General features: G+C 40.5%; 1 protein-coding gene across 4 annotated transcripts in view; it reads right to left on the reverse strand.

Annotated features, from left to right (window-relative positions):
- The window catches only part of tenm1 (teneurin transmembrane protein 1), a 2,164,854-nt gene that overhangs the window by 1,431,381 nt on the left and 716,174 nt on the right, over positions 1-17,299 (reverse strand). For all 4 annotated transcript variants that reach the window (XM_048544387.1, XM_059651404.1, XM_059651405.1 and 1 more), the window contains one exon: positions 3,425-3,532. The gene's annotated coding sequence lies outside the window, so the exon portion shown is untranslated. The remainder of the gene's footprint in view (positions 1-3,424; positions 3,533-17,299) is intronic.

Raw genomic sequence — 17,299 nt, forward strand, 5'->3', positions numbered from 1 at the left:
CTTCCTCCCCAAAAAACACCCTGGAAAAGAGGAGTCCTTTCTTTGTCCTTATGCTTAATGGACGAAACCACCATTGGGAAGAGAGGGACCTCGAGGAAGAATCCCCTGGGTTTAAAGACCACACTCATCCTTTTCAGCAGGGCATCTCAACCCTGATGAACTTGCCGAACTCACCTTTCCCTTTGGGCTGTCCATCGCTGATGCCTTTTGCCGGTTGCATGCTGGTAGTGACCACACTCCCAGTGACACTGTCGATGCTGAAGAGCTACCAGTCACTGACTGACCAATAGCTCTCAGAGGCAGGACAGCCATCCACAATAGAACTTGTCAGGATAATAAAATGTGAGGCTGAATGAACACAGCAGGCCAAGCAGCATCTCAGGAGCACAAAAGCTGACGTTTCGGGCCTCGACCCTTCATCAGAACTTGTCAGGATGTTCCTTTCATAGAAACTGGGAATCACAATGACAGACAGGACATTAAATCTTCAATTAGGACTTAATCCCATCAGACTTCATGAATATGGCCATGGCAGTGTTAGCATCAGTTTTCCAGCTTTTAACAGAACCCCTCAATGACAATTGAATTGTAAAATTAAATTAAATGGAGTTTTAGAGTTATTGGGTCTATTGAATGCAGAGATTATATAGGGTGGTTTTGTCTAGGTTGTCTCCTTGGCTATTTGCTACATATGGCAAAATTGTTAATATAAGCGTAAAGTATTCACTTTTATTCTTGCTGTGAAATTTGAACAAAGGAATTTCTCCCCTTTTCACTCTATATTTGTTAGAAATGCTTATCTATGTACTGGAAAGCTAGTTATCTCCACCACCGTCTGCATTAGAGTTAGAAACACATAAGATATTATTAGTAACATTATTGCTGATCAATTGAAACCCTGAAGGGCAAGCAAAAAAAATTAAAGACAAGAAACATTAATGCTTTACAATTAGTAGTCATCGAAGCAACAACTAGGAACTGGACAGCTATTTCACAGAGGATATTATTCAACATGGGGGATAAGATTATCTATAGCATCCAATGGTCTCCTCAGTTGTTCTCATTTACAATGTAAATTACGTCAATATGGTTCATGGACAGATAGCAAGTTTTAAGACAAATATCACTCCTTATTCTCACCATCTATTCACAGGAAGATTGTGCTTTAGTATAACCCCTTTTACAAACAGCAAGAGTGCATTTTCCCCATCCCCTTCTCTTGGTGGACTCGGACCTTGGACAAACCACAAAAACACACTAAGGTAAACTTAAACCAGAAATAGGGTTTGTTTCAAACATAAACTGGATCTATTTTAATAAACCTTAGTATTGGATTCATGGTAGCACCCTGGGTCAGAGGTTGTATGTTCAAGTCCCATTCAAGAGATTTGAGGTCATAATCAAGACAAAGTCTGCAGTGCAATACTGTTGAAGGTACTAACCATTGGTTGGGATTTTAAGCAGATGCTCTCTCTTCTCTCACTGGTGGTCAAAAGAAAATTCACAATACTATTCAAAGAAAAACACCAAAATTCTGCCCATTTCCTGGTCAATATTTATCACTCAAGCAACACTGCTGAAATAAACTATCCAGTCATTATTTCATTTGTCCCCAATCCTTTTTCTAGGCACAGATTTGTGGTTGCATTTTCTAAGTTAAAGCAATGGTTACATTTCAAAAGCTTTTGCTTTGCTTGTAGACCATTTTGGATCATCCTGAAGTTATACAAGATGCTTCAATAAACATAGGCTTTCCTTTATTTCCTTCAAGATAGTAATATGTTATTCAATACACTGCACAAAGAAAGTATTGCATATGATCTAGCTAATTTCAGCCACACAGGGTGCTGATCTTCCTGCTAACTCCATCCTAAGCATCATGAATTAATATCCCGCCAAGGTTTCTCTGAAGCTGGACTAGATTCTTGATGAGACAGTACCTGACCGAGCCCAGGAGGAGTCATTGAGCTGCTTTTCTTCCACCTTCTGGATAAACGTTAATAGTGCCTGGAAACAAAATTTCACTGCTAGCCACTTGGCTCCACAATCAAATTCAAATGTAGTTAAATTGTGCCTTTCTGGGGGTTGCATTGAAGTAAAGACAAGTTTTGGCTGACAATTTTGCTGCAACTGTGACATGTAAGTGAAAATATGAATGCAGAGTCAGATAGGATTTGTCATCGTGATTCAGACAAATAACATACGGACCTATTTTTAAACTCTCAGGATGCAGAACTACTTTGTTTTCTTCTAGGATATTTGTTAATTGTGTACATTCATTGCTCAACATACACTTTCACACATCAACAATGCAAACACATTCTATGATACAGCTTCAAAATTTCAAAAGAATTTAAGGTAACAGGTTCTTCCAGTCAATATATAACAACCTGAACATATTCTGGTTTTATTTGACCAGTTGAAGTACACTGCAGTTTCATGACGTTGAAAAGGTAGCTCAGCACATCGAGCAAGCAAGGTTTGATATCAAGCAAGCAGGACATGGAGTTTTGCTGACTTCATGCTGTTCATTTTCCAGACTGAAGCCACAACACAGTTGGAGATCATGATGTGGAAGGAGGAAAATTATTCCACAACACTCTGCTGGATTCCTTCCATTGACTGGCACGGAGTAGCATCAATGAATGCTAGGCAGCGGATGATATGCTTGCTTCATTCATCACAGTTGGTAAGTAGTTAAAGAATAATACAGAGAGCAAGATGTGCCTTAAATTATATCATAGAATCCCTACAGTGTGGAACCAGGCCATTTGGCCTAATGGGCCATTACCAGCTCTTTCAAGAACATCTCACCAGACCCACCCCGCTACCATATATCTGCATTTCCCCTGGCTAACCCACCTAACCTGCACATCCCTGAACACTATGGGCAGTTTAGCATGGCCAATCCACCTAACTTGTACATCTTTGGACTGCGTGGGGAAACCAGAGCAACCAATGGAAGCCTACACAGGCACAGGGAGAACATGCAAACTCAACACCGACAGTCACTCAAGGGTAGAGTTGAACCCTGCTCCCTGTTGCTGTGAAGCAGCAGTGCTAACCACTGAGCCACCATGCCACCCAAGAAATATAACAAATATAAATTAGGTTCTCTTGATCGACATTTTCTGCTGAATTAATGGTTAACCAATCAAAAGTAAAACTGTGTTTTGTCACCTCACGGAACCTCCAACTAAGCTTAAGTTACAAAGCTGCAAATTGCAGTTAAAATAGCAGCTTACAAAAATTAAATACAAGGTAACTAGTCAAATGTGTCCATTTGATTCAGTTGTATCTAAAATATGAGACAAGATTATAGTTTAAAAAAGACTCTTTAATAAGTCACAAGTTCTTCATGTAAAGAACAAACCTTTGTAACAAAATACTAATCATCATTGTGTTCTATAACGTGTTTCCTTACCTGTCTCTTATTCTTTCTTTTCCAAGTTGCAGCAGATGCTCAGAAGAGATAAGACAGATACTCACTGAGAAACAGCAACACAAAGGAGATAATCATGAAGTGTTAAACCTGTTAATACAAGACAAAAATCTATTAGCATTTCATTAGTGAATGATATTTTGTTTCTGTTACATACTTTAATAATTCAAACAACTGATGATGTGATGCCCTGAAAACCATGGTATACAAAAAGTTATCTTACAAAAGAAGAATATTGAATTTCTTTGCTCTGTCCGAGATAGAAACCTTATTGTAACGAGCCTCCCGCAAGCAACTGGGGGGAGAAAAATCAAATAGCTGTGTGCTTGTACTCACCTACAGTGCATGCAGAGTTGTAACCATAGCAACTCACACCAAGTAACTGCCCCTGAGCTTTCTGTGGCATCAGTACCACACACTAAGCACTCTTGTGCTCCACAGCTCAAACAATGTCGCACTCAGACACTCTTACACTTAATCTCAGCATCTCCTATCGGCTGTAATAACTATGGCAGGATTTCACAAGTATTCTATTCTTCACAAATGTAAAAAAAATTCATACAATTGAATAATACTACACAACTAAGAGCTAAGTTTAACTTTAAAACAGAACTCGAACACATTTTGTTGCAGTTTCTCAGACAGAACAGTGAGTTCGCGTATTCACAGTGCTTCTGATCTGTACAGGTAAGGAAGATCCCCAGGATGTCTTTATTGTTCTGTGATTAGCCAGCTGATTTCGGCTGGATGGAGGGAAAATGCTCGCATTATTTTTGTGGACCTGGCCCAGGGAAATAAAGTCAGGATTAGGTTAAATAGCTTGTCAACACTCACTATGCAATTTCATAGAAAATAGAATTCATTTGGGAAATGTACTAAAAAAACATTCATAATTGTGCAACCATATTTGAGCAAGAGTCAGTTCTTTGCAATGAGTAGGATTTTTAAAAAAAAATTAAATTGAAAAACAATGGAGTTTTATTTTCTGTAAAGAAAAGTTGCATAATTCCTTTGTAGTTCCATTTTATTGGATGAAATCTTATAAAGGCATGAATTATGTGGACTATTGCAAGTGGCAGATCATGCGAGAAGTCTAGTGAGATTTATCTTGAGTTCAGGAGCAACTCACCGCAGCTTCATGGTATCCCAGGTGTTGAGGTGAGATTCTAATGAGGCAGTAGTGAGCAGCTGGTTCTGGGCGTGGTCACGTGATCACAGGCCCAAAACTGAACATTCTAGATTGACCCACAGCTAGAAAAATCAGGCTTGACAGAAAATTGGCCAAACTAAATTATACAACAGTCAACAGGTATCAGCTGCATAGAACAGTGGAAATCAACGTCCAAGGAAATCATTGTTCGGGGAAGCCAATTACAACAAACCTGAGGCTTATGTAATGGACAAGTCTTGATTAGACTTTCTGGCAGGTAGGCTTCCAGCCAGCGCATGAAGATGTGCACTTTATCCCTCTCCGGCATGGTCGCAGTGAAGGATGTTGGCACAACCCCATTGGATGTTTTAAACCCTCCTGACGATCCTATTGGCCAAAGGCCTGAGAGCATTCTGGAAAGTCTGGGGCTAGGTCGATGAAAACACACACCAGGAAGCCATATCCTCAGCAAGAACATATCATAAGTCTTGTGGCAGAAGATTGTGCATCAACCCAAGAAGACCTCGTCCTGAACTGCGAGAACAACCTTTGTGGAAGAGAGCCAGCCATATGTCAAAGAGGAAGGAGATTTCAATGGCCCAGCTCAAATATATGGATTGTTGTGCGTAATACCCTTTCTCAGAAACAGTTAGATAAAGAGTAAATATAGTAGGAATTTGGGACATGCTCAATAAGAATTTTTTTTGAATAAAATCGAGTTGAACAAACTGAATTCTGTGGCCCTTTGCCCATTTCACTGGTAAAAACGCTTGGGTAACATATTTCTAAAACATAAATTTGTTGGTGTCTGAAGATTGGACAACAAAGAACATTAAAAACTTAAAGAACTGCTGATGTTGCATGTCGAGTGGCATGCTAACTCAATGGTTAACACTGCTGTCTCACACTGCCAGGAACCTGGGTTCCATTCTAGCCTTGGGTCTGTGTTGAATTTGCATGTTCTCCCTGTGTCTATGTAAGTAAGATCCGCAGTCAAAAGATGCGCAGGTTAGGTGGATTGGCCATGCTCAATTGTGCATGGTGTTCAGGAATATGCTAAATTGCACATCGAATCGAGGGCTGCTCAGCCTAAGTCGACTAGCCATGGGGGTAATGAGATAGGGTGGGGGAATTGGATTTAGTTGGCATGTTGTTTGGAGGTTTGGGAAGGGCCAAATGGCTGTTTACACATCAAATGGATTCTTTGACCTGAAAGAAAAACAGATATTGCTTGAGCAACAATGGAACAGGGAAGAAAAGTAAGGTAACATTTTGAGTCCAGTGATCCTTCATCAGAACTGGCAATAGCCTTGAAAGTGTAGTACAGGGGGTTCTCCTGTAACACATGTTCCAGCAATGTGAATTGACTGTGACAAGAGTGACAAATAGAGGAATGGTATTTGTGAAACAAACCTATGTTAGCTATAACATGATTCCATCGAGCATGGATTATATGGATTGCTATTTTGAATACAATGTTACTCAGGTTTATAAAACATTTTAATCCTACAATTAACTTCAATGCCAATGAGCCACATAGGAAAGAAATGTCAGATTCCTCTGCTACACTTATCTGAAAATCTATCCGGAAGACTGCGCCAATAGAATGTCAGGTCAGATCAGCATTTAAATTAAAGAGGGAGTTTTACTAAAAATTCCAAACGTGTCAGTTCTAGGGGAGTTCCATGGATGGTTGCTGACTATGAGCGCTATCTCACACAGTTTTGCATTGCACATTATGCTTGCACGACCATGTAGTACTGACCATTGCTGGGATTTCCAGTGGCCAGCTGTCGTTTCATTGCAAAGACAAGGTCAGATTCATAAATAGATTGCCTCTTTGCCGCATCATCTGTCTAATAAACATTCATTGCAACTGCAGCTATAAGAATGAAGCTACACAGGTGAGGAAGAATTTTGGAAAATATAACTGTTATGAGCCCCATTTTTCCCATAGGTCCCATTATCTCTATGATGTGATTTTCTGTAATGCGATGTGCTGGAATGCAACTATTGCATTGTAGCAGAATCCCCTGCACTTATGGTGATGACAGAGTCTCTCTCTTTCTCTCTCTCTTCCTCTCTCTCCCCCTCACATTCATGCATGCATGCGCACACGCATACATACAGATACGTATAAATCAAGGGATGAATTTGCATTTGCAGATTTGTAATTGCAAATACATTCAATTTTGTTCAAAAAGCAAACTATTTGTAGACAGTCAATGTGGCACTTTTTAAATTCTTGCTTTGGAAATAAATCAAATCTGACTCCAAGTTAAGACACGGACAGATTTTCAACAAGGCTTCATGCCTAAAATGCATTTTCTGACCTGAGACGTCACCTCTTGCATGCATTGATAAAATCTTTAGTTATCTCATGACAGTGACTTGAAAGAAATCCTGGTATTTGCATATTAATCAATTGAAACTTGCATCTCCTTTCTAACCAATTAAAGATTTAACAGCCATCTTAGGTTGGTTCAGTACATTTGCATCAGTTCTTTGACCCTTTGATCTTTTGTTTATAAATTCTGTGTCTGATGCCACCCTCTCTCTAACACCTGAAGAAGGAGTGAGATTCCAAAAGCTTGCGTTTCCAAATAAACCAGCTTATATTGAGTATCAATGAAGCACTGTAGCAGGCCTGAGCCAGGAACGTTAGCATGTGAAAAGAGTGGTGTGTTGAAGTGGCAGTACAGCTTGTTCACAACCTAGTTAATTGCAGACATTGGCTTATTAATTTGCAGCTTTCTAACTTAATACCCACCACGACAAAATTGAACACCAAGAATTCTAGATGTGAAAATCAACGTGAGTACCTGGTGACTTCATCTCTGGACTCCTCACTTACTCTCTGAGCACTCACTGGTTTTGAGCCTACCTGGATGCTTACATCATCCTCAGGTTATATTGCTTTGCCTTGCCTCTTTGCACCTTACATTTCAGCCAGAGACATAGCGTACAGTTCTGCCGCAATTCTGTACTATTTACCACAGACACAAAACTGAAAAATTGTCACAGTTGTCAGCTGTCCTGAGTCAATCAAAGAATATAGCTCTGAAGCCAGCGTTCTGGGCACTGTATGTCGAGGGCAGCCTCTGATGTCAGCCTAGAAACTTGGACAAGGTCAGTTCTGCTGCTTAGGGTGGTCAGAGACAGGATTGTCTCCTTGTAAGGGTTAGAAGCTGAATGTTGAGCACCACAAAACCTGTCTAGATTCTTTCTGTCCTGTTCAGGGTTGTCTTCTTCATGTAGTGAAAGAGAGGCAGGAGACAGATGAAATGAAATTTGGTGGTTTAGCTGTTACTGGTGGTGCTGGCAGGGATATGCCCTCAGTGAGTGAGCAAACTTGCACAGAGTATGCAGTGTCACTTGTGAATCTGAATAAATGAGGAATTATGTTGCTGACAATTGTGTCAGAATTAGAGCATGAACCTTGCGGGAGGTGGATACATAGAATGAGTGGGAGGTAACAGAGAGGAAACGGTGGCAATTACACTGGTGAAGTGGAGAAGGTCACTGGCCTTCTTACAACATTGCAGTGTACTCCTACAGACAGCTGTGACCGCACTGAACCAGGAGCCAACCTCTTCCTAGGTTGGTATGATCCAGTGCTGCAGCATCCACTGGCGGATCTAGAGTCTGACTTCTGCACGAGAAGGACCTCCGCCCTCCCGCTCACAAAATGGGATGCCTTCTCAGCAACATCTGGGTCAAATGGGGCAGCTCCAGATAGACAGTCCTTGTCAAAACTGTTTTAAATATGATGCTAGTGCTAGGGATATCCCAACAATGATGATTTGTTCTCGGCGCAATGAGTGATAGAATTGAATGAGTGGAGCGGCACCAGGTGGGGTAGCTAATTAATGAGGCAAGTTTGTTGAAATGCAGCATTAAAAGTTGTTAGACTTCAAAGAGAGAAATTCAATGAAATCAACATCAGCTAAAAAAAACCCAAGATTCAGCCCTATAAATTACCTTCACCTTCATAAGTGGAATAACTCCAATAACAGCAAATTCTTCTGCAGTGTCTTGATTATTTTATGTGAGACATGTTTCACACACAGACAAACAATTCAGAAAGGGATTGTGTGCTGTTAGATAGTTAAGAACATTAGCTGACCCACAGTTTAAGCTGTAATTTATGAATACACTAAGGCCTTTTGTGGAACATAGGTAGAGTCGCTGCCACAGACCAAGAGACTTGAGTTCAGGTCCCACTTGCTCTAGTAGTTTGTAATATATCTCTGAACAGGTTGATTTAAAAAAAATTAGATCATGAAAAAAAACCAGCAAACTACTTTGGGCCCCTTGTGGAAAAGTGATGGTATCTCTACCTTTGAGCCAGGTTGAAGTCCCATCTGCTCCAGAAAAGTGTGATAACATCTCTAAACAGTTTGATTAGACAATAGATATAAATGCTCTGAGCTGCTTTTGTGGCTCAATGGTAGCACTCCTACCTCTGAGCTCGGAATCCTGGGTTTGAGATCTACCTGCTCCTACTACTTCTGTATAGTAACACTTCTGAATGGGTTGATTATAAAATATAAATGGAAATGCGTAAGGAGAGATGGAGGGTGATTTGGGAGATTCTGGCAGTGACCCAGGAGACCCAGGCTCAAGTTCGTCATATTCCAAAAGTACGTCTTAACGCCCCGGGCAAGTTGTTTAAAACAATCCTACAACTGTGTGAGCTTCCTCGCCTTTGATGGTCTGCATTGCTCCTGCCAGTGTGCATAATTTGATTAATTTGAAACACATTTTGGTACTCCAGAGATGTGTAACAGCCTCTCTGAACATGCTAATCGGAAAGGATTATAAATGCACCAATATTACATATCACCCAATTAAACAGAAAAATAACAAGCTGTATCTTACAATTTTTTTACTTAGTGCTAGTTGCATCAAGTATTTGGAAGTGTTTTTGCCATAGGGCCTACTGAGTTTTCTTGCAGCCTCTTACCAAACTCACATCATTAACTAACAGCGCTGCCCCATAACACCCCATTGATTTTAACCCCATCTTACTATAATCGTGGAACAACTTGCCACTGTGAGAATATCCCATAATTAACAATTATCCTTGGTGCGGGTGCCATGATTTGGAGGTCATTATGCATGGGTAAGCTCTGTCAGCCTGGAGTTACCTCATATGACTCTTGACATTTGGCCCAGACATAACGGGCAGGGAAACTTGATGCCCTGTTTTATGGGCAAAAAGGCGGAGATCCTATTGAGTGGGATGGTGCAGAAGTGGGATGCCCTGTTTCCCCAAGACCAACAGAAGAGACTACAGCTCCAGACAATGCCAGCCTGGCCTGAGGTTGCCACCGGGGCTAGTGCAGGAAGTATGTGCAGCAATGTTGCTAGAAGGTCGACTCCGCATTACATCTGCCACTATCTTCTCTCCAATATCTCATACTCACTCCATCACCCACTAAGGTTCATTTTTTACCAGTCTCTCTGCTGCCTGAAAGATCTTCCCACATTTGCTGTCACTAATCCTAGCCCCCCTCTCCATGAATACTGCACATCCTCTGTGCTGCTGACTCACTTGGTTGGGACACCTCCCTCAACTCCAATGGTTGTGCCATCTCCTTGCATCACCTTTAATACCCATGTGTCTCTCATTCCAAGAGACAACTGCACACAGTGGGGCAGAAAATGTTAAGAAAAGTGATGGATTAGTTCCTTATTTGGACAGCATCCGGACACTGACCACTTTGCGTGTATAAGCTCCTATTCCAGTATTGAAGATGTAGACTGGTCTAAACCATAAGCTAGCTAATTGGCCTTGAAGGCAGAGTGTCTTTGCTGCATCATTATAGTGATAGTCATCGTTACAGACCAAGCTTAAGTGCAGAAGTGTACGCTGAGTAGATGGGAATGTGCCATAAGGATGCTTAAGGGCTGGCAGATTTTGGATTCCATTGTTATTGAACATGGGTGCATGTGAGCAATGAGCCATGAGGAGCAGGGTACAGTGAGCATGCCCTGAGATGTTGGTCCCTGATGTCCAACTAGAGGTCATTTGGAGCATGACGCAAGCTGAAATTCCCAGGCACTCACTCTGGTTTCTGCGTCAGAAATTTTCAGCATTCAGTTTTTCTAGTTCATTTGGTAAGATAGTAAACTAAATATTAATGAAGAGAGATGTGGTGCTGATAAAGGCATGCAACAAGCTATAAATCCCTTTAATTGGTACCTCACTGCTGCTTAGTGAGAAACATGCTTCAGCAGATGCATAACAGATTCAAAGAGTTGTGTCCAATGTTAAGATAGGCCTTACTGGATTTCTTGTGTGATTCTGCCACAAATTTCACCATAGCACACCTCATTAATACTCCTACAAAATTCTTCTCAATATATTCATACAAGTGAGATTTATAACCATCAACAGTTTTGTGGGCACCATCACCAGTATTCTGAGGCCAATCAACAGTGTTACTGGTGACATTGTTAGTCTTAATGACCCTCACTTCTGGTTAACGAGTGCAGAACTAGCCTAAAGTTTCCAAAGGGTCATCGGCATCTCCTGGTACCATTATTTTAATTTTATTCCCCTTTTAGGATCCCTTTTTCCTCTTTTGCAACAATGAATGCAACAAAAACCTGGCCACTGAGGAAGGGAGCAATATTTAGGAGACGATCAATGGCTCAGTGGTTAGCACTGCTGTTTCATAGCACCAGGGACCAAGGCTTGATTCCACCCTCGGGTGACTGTTTGGAGTTTGCAAGTTCTCCCCGTGTCTGCATAGGTTTCCACGGAGTGCACTGGTTTCCTCCCACAGTACAAAGGTGTGCAATTAAGGTGAAATGGCTACACTAAGTTGCCCATAGTATTCAGGGATATGCAGATTAGGTGTATTAGCCATGGGAAATGCAGGTTTACAGGGACATGGTAGGGTGGTAGGGGGAGGGTCTGGGGGTGGTGCTCTTTGGAGGGTCAGTGTGGACTTGCTGGGCTGAAAGGCAAACAAATGTTTATAGATTCACATGGGCCACATCTGCCTCCCCTCTAAAACAGCTTGGTGTTTGAAAACATCAGCACCCACAGGAATGAAAACAGTAAGTTGTACAGAAAATAATTTGATGAGGTAAAATATAACAGTAACAATGTTGCACTAAGCCAATCATCTACAAATTACTACAAATTAAACAGTCATTAAAGCAATGCCCACCCAGCTGAGCAGATATGTGGCAGTAGCATAAATCTTCTGATTGGTTTAAAAATGATTAGTATAATATCAGCTTAGTATGATTGCAAACTAAGAAAAGACAACAGAAAATCCTGTCACCCAAGATTCCATACAGAACTCTCCAAAAGAGGATTCCAGATTGCATTTGAAAATCTACAGTTCATCATTTAGTCAATCTCATTACAAATAATTATTACTCTAACTGAAATTAGAACACCAAAAGGATTGCTGTCTGGGTAAGGCAGAGACATGTTATCAGATCAATGCAAAGTGAGAAATGAATGTGTCATGTTCTTGGCTGCTCAGAATATATTACTTCTCCTGCCTAAAAGGTTTATGCAGTGCTGTGTTAAAAATAACAGCATCTTAGAGACAGTGGTCACAACAATAAAATTCAAACTAAATTTGAGTGATTTAGTTAAATCTGAAACTAAGATGTTAAAACAGAAAACAGTGTAGGTATGGGAAAAACATTGACTAAGATACATTTGAAAATTAGATTTAAAAAGATGCTGGACGTCAAGTACATTTGTGTATTCACTTAAGGATTAACAAATTATTAAGGAAAAGGACTCCAACTGACACTAACAAGAGAAGTTAATGAATGTATTAGACTAATGAACCCAAGTTGTTATGTTCATTATTAATTCATGAAATTAAGGTTATTGGTTCTTTGTGGTGTACTATCTTTAAGTGTAATTAAAAATCATGAGTGCTAAACAATATTGTTCTAGAGCTCTAACAAAACCTGATGATAACTTGAAAATAGTCTCAATATCAAGAAAGTTATGAAAGGCATCGGCAATTTGCTTTCATTCATTGGTCTATGCTCTCAAGCATTGACAATTGAGTTCTCTTAAGTAAAAGCAATATGCTGTGGATGCTGGAACTATAAAAAAAGACAATGCTGAGAAAGTCAGCAGGTCTGGGAGAATGTGTGAAGAGGGAAACATTTGGAGTCTGAAACAGTTTAGTTTCATTCCGAAGAGGAGCCGTACTGCGTTCTTTTATGGATGAGTTGAAGATTATTTATCTTTGAATTTGCATCTGTTCAGGTTTGAGGAAATAGTTAGCCTTTGAGAAGGATTCTGGCCTATGCTCTCTACCATTTCTTAATAAATCACATGTTGAAGGAGCTGAGCATGCATTTCATGCCCATGTTCATTGCTTATTTCCACATTGACATTAGACATACACTGCTAGCAGTACAGATAGCTCTGGTAAGGAAAATTATGCTCCTACTCATGATGCTGGTATCTTGTCATGCTGTGACAGTTGTAGTGAGTTCTGGTCAGTGTGCTCGGTAATCCTACTGGAACTCTCAGGCAGCCTGGGTCACCCACCAGCTTCTGACACTGGGCTCAGGTTATTGAAGGTGGAGTAGTAAATCAGGAGACAGGTGTTTCAGGGCAAAGAATCTATGTTTATTAAATATAAGTTAAACATAAAAGTATGTGTCTATTAAGAAATAAAAAATACAAAAGTAATAAACAGGAATAATACCAAGGTGAATAAATTAGAGGAGATAAAAGAAAAACAAATGCAAAAAATTGAACTGACACTATCAGTTCTCAACAACAAACCCTGGCCAATTACTATTATAAACTAAACAGTTGGTGAAGCACGGACTTCCTGACTCTGGGGTGCCTTGCGCTGTCACCTGCCAACCTCTCCCTCTGTGATAGCTACTTTGGACACTTTTGGGTCTTGAGGAAAATAATCTCATCACTGGGGATAAACATGTTTGAATTACAGCCGGCAGTTCCTGCTTGTTGCAGCTGGTGCTTGCTGTAGACTTCGGATGGTGTGGGCCTTCCGTCTTGGTTGAGTCTACTGATGTGGTAAGACACATTGTGGATTCATTGGGTGAGTACCTGAGTTTCCTTACTCTTTGGTGGGTTTTGCGTGTGGGTTTTCACGTCAGGAACGTGTCTAAGGCCTTGGCGTTGATAGGGTCAGTGGTCCTCGAACATCATTGGTTGTTCAGTCTGCAAGTCATGGTTGGCAGCCAGTGATTAGAGATGGCTGTAAGAGTCTCTCTTGGTCTGGTAGCTCTCTGGCATCCTTCTCCTGTTGGTAGCTGTGGGAAATAGCTCTTGAGGCAACTGATGACAGGAATTTTTGCTCACTCCTACACGGATAATAATTTCATTCATAGTGTGGCCATCAGTAGTTAGAATCCTTTATTACAAAGGTGTGAATGCAACTGTATCAGAGAAAATGATAACAGGAAAAGAAGTGTAGGAAATAAAAGCAGCATAGAGAGGTTAACCCCAGAGAATGAGTTGAGCAGATTACTTGTTGGGGTGCATGAAAGTATACTTCACAAGTTTGTAGGAAACCTCACCTCCTCCTGCACTTTTAACTTTTTTTATTTTTTCTAGCTCTTTGCTCTATTACATTTTTTCAAGGTTTTAACTTCACTCCACCCTCACTTTAGTTTTTCTCTCCCTCCCATGTTCTTATTTTGTTTACTTTTCATTTTATCTCCTTTCCCCCTTTGGTACTACATTTTTTTCTCACTGTTTGGCTGCTTCCCACAGTCTTGGAGTTGGCATGTAGCCAAACTGCAAGGAGCAGCACTGGGAAAATAAAGGTTCCTGACAGGTCTCTCAATCAACATAGAGAGTGGGATTTTAAAAGGTGGCAGGGGAGTAAGCTGATGACATTAAAAATGACAAGCTGGCTTCTGCTAAATGTTACTCTGGACTTTCTTGCTGTGTCCCGAATGATGATAGCATTCATGTATAAAGGGAAAATCAGAAATACGAAAGTCAGTGTAGCCATCAAAGCTCATCTCTTGCGTACATTAACTCTCCCATTATGGTATCTCATCACATTTTAAATAACCTCAATACATTTCCTCTATTACCTTGCTTAGTAGATTATTCCAAAGATTTATTACTATTCTGAGTAGACATTTTCCTCCAGTAGTATTTTTAAATTGACTTTTTAGCAATTTCTGCGTCCAATGTTTCTCCCTGATCCAACAACAGCAAAAGCAGATCCAATAGACATATGTATAATTAACCTGCTGGAGGATATTATGATGAAAAAAAAGCTACTGCATTTTAAAGAAATTCATAGGATGTTTGTTAGTGAGATGATCTATAAACTTTAATTTGCTATATTTTTCTGCTTGCTTCCACTTTCACTCACCGTGTGCTAAACTTAGAGATTTATACTCTGCCATTCTATTTTTAATAAATGATTCCTGATCCATTTAATTTGGTGCAATTAGAATCAGTTTTTTTTCTTACTGTAAATTGATAAAAGAAAAATGCAAAATTTGAAAATCTGGAGTGGAAATTTTACAGCTGAAATCTATTCACTAATGATTATCCTGATAGCTACATTGTTTAAATTAATCGAGTTAATCTATTTTATTTATAATAACAGTTTAACACATTTCCAATGGAAAATATTTCAAAAAATGAAATCATTTAAGATAGCCATAATGTGATAGGTTGATGGTCATGTTAGTAATAACATATGATTAATTTGATAACGACTTTCAAAAAACACCTTGCACCACACAAATATAGGGTTAGAAGTAGATTATTCAGTACATGAAATTTGTTCTATCATTCAATTAGATCACAGCTGATCATCCAACTCAATATCATTTTCCTTCACTTTTTCTTTATCCTTCATTATCATTAATCATCAGAAATCTATGAATTTCAATCTTGAACATGTTCAACGATTGCATTTCCACAGCTCTCCAGGTTAAAGAATTTCAAGGACTTCATCCTCCAAGTGAAGAAATTCTTTCTTATCTCAGTTTTAAATGGTCTACCCATTACTCTGAGAGTATATCCCAGTTCGAGATACACCAGTCAAGGAAACATCCCAATTCCATCCACCCTGTCAAGCTATGTGAAAATGTTCTAAGTTTCAATTATATGACAACTGATTCCAAGTCTGCCGAATATCTGTTGTACTACCTCCATATCAAGTGTACCATTATTTTGTTAAGGGAATGAAAAGTGTACCCATGATCTCTGATGCAGTCTCATCAAGCATATATAAACTGTAGCAAGACTGCTTTATTTTGAAATTTAAATCTACTTATGTTGAATATCAATATACTATTTGCCTTCCTTTTGGAGGTTGTTCTTGCTTCCTGGCTTTCAGTGACTCTAGGTTGGGTTATGACACAACTCTTCCTGATCTCTCGCCATTGAAGAAATATTCTGTTTCTAAAAAAAAATTCCACCAATACATATAAAATCACATGTATTCACATAATACTACATCTGCCATGGATTTGCTCAGTCGCCTACCCTCTGCAGGAAGCACCCTTCACCTTGGTCACAACTTATATTCTTTCCTTGTCTTGTGCCACTGTAAAGTTTGATCTGAAGAACAAATAGTAAGGAAATGGATGGTTACCTCTGACACGGACGTTCTGTCACATACTGGCTCGATTACGACTCCTTCCATGAAGGCAGTTGCATCGGTTGTTTCACCGCCAGTCTCATTTATGGTATTTTCGTCTGCGCCCTGCTTCGTTTCTCGATAAATTTTGTTGTAGAAGGTTTGGGTGGTTATGCTTATCTCAACCGTAGGGTGGGCAGCCCTTGCGGTGCCTTCTACAACGTTATCTATGGCATCCATTACAGGGTGAGCCGGCCCCCTGGGAGGGGTTACCGGTCTCAACTCCATGTAAGGCAGGAGGTAACGTCTCAAGGTTGCTGTCTCGGTCTGGACCGAGATGGACCTTGTTGTGGGTTTCAAGCATGTACAACCTAGTGACTTATCACAGCTCGCGGTAGTGGATGAGGCTGCGGGGGGTTGTTTATCCGGGACGCTCCCCAGCCGGACTGCTCCAGAGACTCTGGAAAAATCATACTGGTTTTTTGAGGTTTGGCCTGCGCAGACCACGGCTGTCTCGTACTTTTTCTGGTCGTTTGGTCACCCAGTGCCAGTGTATAGGTCTTCAATGAGACTTACAAAGGCTTTCAGTTTGCATTCTTTGCAAAGATTTGATTAATAGTTTGTGCCCAACCGAGTCGAATGCTTTCGCTAGATCAACAAAGACAACTGCGAGGTCCTTACGATTGTATTTTGCTCCCTTGATGATATTTTCGAGGATAACAATGTTCTCATTGCATCCGGGAGTGGCTGCTAGAAACCCTTTTTGCCTGGGGTTTATTTCGACTGTTTCACTCAGGCATTTTGCCATTATTTTCGTGAACAGCCGGAGCAGCATTGGACCGATGGTTATTGGTCGCCAGTTATCAATGTTTTTCAAGCGTTTCAAGCCCACTGACTCCCACAGCTACCTAGAATACACCTCCTCCCACCCACCCTCCTGCAAAAATTCCATCCCCTATTCCATATTCCTCCGCCTCCGCCGCATCTGCTCCCACGATGAGGCGTTCCACTCCCGCACATCCCAGATGTCCAAGTTCTTCAAGGACCGCAACTTCCCCCCCCCCCCGCCAGTGGTCGAGAACGCCCTTGACCGCGTCTCCTGCATTTCCCGCAACACATCCCTCA

Source organism: Stegostoma tigrinum, chromosome 15 (genome assembly GCF_030684315.1).
Source record: "Stegostoma tigrinum isolate sSteTig4 chromosome 15, sSteTig4.hap1, whole genome shotgun sequence".
Lineage (NCBI taxonomy): Eukaryota > Metazoa > Chordata > Chondrichthyes > Orectolobiformes > Stegostomatidae > Stegostoma > Stegostoma tigrinum.